Raw genomic sequence first — 4,404 nt, forward strand, 5'->3', positions numbered from 1 at the left:
ATCTGGTTTATTTACCAGTGTTTGCTTTAGTAATTAAAACATGTACTGGATTAGATCTTTTCACCAGGATTAAAAAAAACCTGTCAAGCCAGGCATAGACCATCTGTGCTAAACGCCAAGTTACACATTTTTCAATCTCATGTTTTGAATAAGCGATTTCAGTAGCCAGAATGCAAATTATACATTAATTGTTGCTAAGCAGGACAAACATTATGGCTTGTCCTAAATGTACACAACAACACATACAAATGTCTACAATTCGCATTCCAACTATTGAAATACAACTATTCGTAACAGGTGAATTTGTGCACTAAACTGGATTACAAAAATGGCCTATTGAGTATTGACTTTTCCTTCTCTGCTACTTTAAAGGTACTATGTCCCATTTGTAGGCCCAAAAATGAAAAGGTTAAATTCCAACAGCATTTGAAAGATAATACTAATTTAGAACTTCCCTAAAAAAAAGGGGGAGCTTGAAAATGTTTTTAAGTTGGAAAATAATGACTAATAGTTGTCGAATTGACTTAGAAGCTATAGAGCCAATAAGTAATATTCTTGATTTTCAGACCATTGTACCGAATGGTCGTACAATTTATGCTGAGCAAAGATTTAATCAGTTTAATTTTGGCCATTACAAGAAGTGGGTTATTGATGCAGACAAATGCTCAGTACCCTTTACAGCTCATTTTATGTATGTTATTACCAAAGAAGATAAAAGGCCAGTCAGTCACTCAATAGTGTCTGACAGTGAAGTCTAGCAAGTAAACAAGTTTCCTTGCATAATTTGAATATTAGGACCCTGCTAACGTTTAAATTTCACAGATAGGACATACATGTACATGTCATATTCATAATTCCTGCAAAGTTCTACAGAATTTGTTGTTGGCTGCAAAAGGGACATAGTATCTTTAACATGAAGTGGTGGGCATCGTGTTTATCATTCATTACTGAAGTATAATATCTAAATTATTTTGAATTCAAGTCATGAATGTAACATTCATTTGTAGTGATATAGATTGTAATGTTGGCCAATTAAAAGCATTGCCTATTAATATCATCCTTTCTGGATCTTTACCTTCATAATTTAACAACCTATGACTGATTTTTGAAACAAACAGAAAATTGAAAATGAAAAAAAAAAAAAAAAATAATAATATTACAAGTATCCATAGCCTACGGAAACCAGAGGGGGGGGGGGGGGGATTTTGTACTATTAAGGCATTGTACACCTAGTACATGTTCATGAAAGGGCAACTGGAAAATGCACTCATATTTAGTATTTTGGTGATATGCACAAGACTCATATTCCCCAGGTCAGCGGCAGGGCTGTCTGAAAAAATCATAAAAAAGGGTCTCAAATTGGTTGAACAGCTATTATGCTCAAAAGATAAGACACATAAAATCAATTTTTAGGGAAACAACAATAAATCAGTGCTTGAAGCAAACAAATTTCATTGAATAGTCTCCAGTAGTAAATAAAAAACAACATCAATTTATTGAAATAACAAACAAAGCCTCAAAAACACTCATCCAGTCTTTAATAGTCCAGTGCACTTCTGCAAGTCGATACCTGTTTACCTTCATGCTGCCTAGTCTTTCAAGAGCTTGGGGGGGCTTAGAGGTTATTGTTTCCCCAAGAAGAAAAAAAAGGAGGTCCATTCAAAGAGGTTTATGTACAGGTGTTCAGCTATTCTCTGGCTCTAAAAACATTCACACAATGTGCTTGTATAGCTCATTGTGTACACTGTCCTTCAGAGTTTCGGTCAAGTTTTAGCACATGCTTGAGAAGACTATTGAAGCTATTGTTTTTTTAAGCTGTAGAGTGGGCCCTGGATTATCTTTTGTCTTCGACCACTACTTGTACATGTACAAGTATGTGCATGAGTATGTGAGTGATAAACAGTGATGAGTAGTAAAAGACATACAGTACTTAAAACAGAACATGTACAATTTTTTCTTCTTCAAGACATTAAATTCCATGAAACTTAGATATTTCATTTTAATCAAAAGATGTGCCAACTTGCAAGCAATCATAATTGACAACTGGACAAGTCCAACTCCGAGGACAAGTGGCACAGTGCCCCCCCCCCCCCCCCCCGTTTTTTCAAGTACCCTTTTTTACATAGTAAAGTGCCTCTTTTATTTTGTAAAAATGCCCCTTCCCCTTTTCACCTTTGATAAGAACCAATTCCTTTTACACGTGCCCTTTTTACGTCAAAAAGGTCCATTTTCCTTTGCAATAAATGTCCAATAGCTCACTCGCATTTATAGATGATATTATAAGGTGACTGGTCAAAGGCCTTTTCAGTCTTCCGTAATGAGAATGTGATTATAACTGTGTTCATCAGCTGTAGTCCCATATATCCCATCCTCGTCGCCAAATCTGTCGTGGGTGGGGGTTGGACCTTGCTAGGGACCGGTAGTATCAATGATGAGACAGGACAGCAGATTAAGGTCTATGAGGTTTTTTCTGTGTCGTAACAAAAAACCCTGTAAAGATACAGATAAAATCGGTGATAAATCACTTGTATCACATTACAGATTCAAATAATTCAATATCATCGTTGACATACATATTCAATATGCATGTATTGTATAAAAACCAAACAAACTTCTATAGTCATCGAATAATCATATATTGTTACAAACAATATATGTGTGTCTCGTACTTTAGTTAGAGATTCCTCATAATCAAATAATATTTATCTAAATATTCAAAGCATCTTAATCATCAAAGCATCTTAGTCATCAACCAGATATAAGACATGAATAAAATTACGCCTAACTCCATAAAGTGCAGTATCTTATCAAACCCTCTGATAAAGAATAAATTCATTTCCTCGATAAATCATCCTTTATAATATTATTTGAAAGCATTTACAAAACATGGTAAAACATTGATCAAATAGCTCACTGATTAAACATTGCATGATAAACATCAAAAGTTGCCTACCCAAGGTCAAACAAATGTCAAGCAACAAGCTGCAACAACCAGACTGCAAACTCCACAGTCACTCACTACCCGTCATATCACTGCTACGAGCAGAAATGCAGTCATCACCTACATGTAGGCCTGGACCAGCTGTAGTCCCATATCTCCCAGCTGTAAATGAAAAGTCAATACACCCGTAACCATAGAAACCTACATTGAAAATACACTAAGTATTACATGTATACAATGTAACATGTTATCTACGGAAAAACTCTATCAAGATTCAATATCTATGATTATATTACAAAAACACACTCTCATACCATAAGTCGGTATCTACGATTCATGGGCGCCGCCATCTTGGTATACAAAATGCTGCCCTCTACGTTCATAACTACAAAAACTAACTGAGTTGATAATTCTCTTCAACTACTAAAAACAAGCAAGTTTCTGCACTTGTTATTATTAAACATGAAATAATTAACAAAGCAAATACAACAGTGATTTCACTGTCTATTCTCAATCTCAACAAATATCATTTGCAATTTCACTGATAGCTATGAACTCGTTACAACGAAAGACGTTTCATAAACGTTTACACATGACATAGAAATTGTGGCAAAAAGTCATCCATGCACTCCAATTAACCAAATGCAAAATACTATACAAACTCTATTCCGAATCCTAAGTAACTTCTTAATGTCTCAATTAAGATTAAAATACATTTACAAGTATAAATTCACATACCCGAAGAATCTCCAAAACCAGAGCTTGCCCGACCTAGAACACGTCCGTGCATGTGGATGCTCAATTGGTGTCTGAGCTAACCACACCCAAGATAGAACTACTCGCCCATGCCGCGTACGTACGTACGTACGTTAACATACGGACTAATTCATGCATACAATAAAAAAAGGAATGTCACTGCCACTTGGCCTAATGTCATTACGCAATCTAGCGTATAACGGAACTAAACACCTGACTCAGCTATGCAGGTCACATCATACTATGGAAAAGGAATTTTCCAAGTGAAAAAACATCCGATCTAACCTCGATCCGTAACACTTAATTGAAAGCAGAATATAAATTTGCTTTAAACTTAAACATCATAAAATAAAGACTTTCACAAATTTCCAACTTCCGACATAACCCCATCAGGCTTGGGTTCCTACCTCTTTGTATAAGATGTAATTTTTTCACACTGCGACCTCGAAAATCTTTACATTTTTCCTAGCTTGCTCCCTTTGCTTTATCGCAAATGAATATTCAGACCATCAAACCAAACTGCAAAGTATGATGCTGAAACAATATATTATATGACTATGACGTATAAAGAGCAAAAATATTGAAATCATATACCAGTGTCTAAAATATTGTATTTTCACTTTGAGATTTTGCCTGTATATTAGGTGCCCTTTTTTGTTGGTGTCCCCCCCCCCCCCCCCCACTTTAGAATTCACTCCGCCGCATCT

General features: G+C 35.6%; 1 long non-coding RNA gene across 1 annotated transcript; it reads right to left on the minus strand.

Moving 5' to 3' along the window:
- Window positions 1-2,449: 2,449 nt before the first annotated feature.
- Window positions 2,450-4,075, minus strand: LOC105437190. The gene is made up of 2 exons (XR_004062522.1): window positions 3,680-4,075; window positions 2,450-3,103 (listed from the first exon to the last, which is right to left on the minus strand). It is a non-coding gene; the product is annotated as an uncharacterized LOC105437190 (long non-coding RNA).
- Between the last annotated feature and the right edge of the window lie 329 nt (window positions 4,076-4,404).

Source organism: Strongylocentrotus purpuratus, unplaced genomic scaffold (assembly GCF_000002235.5).
Source record: "Strongylocentrotus purpuratus isolate Spur 01 unplaced genomic scaffold, Spur_5.0 spur5_scaffold_9, whole genome shotgun sequence".
NCBI classification, from domain to species: Eukaryota; Metazoa; Echinodermata; class Echinoidea; order Camarodonta; family Strongylocentrotidae; genus Strongylocentrotus; species Strongylocentrotus purpuratus.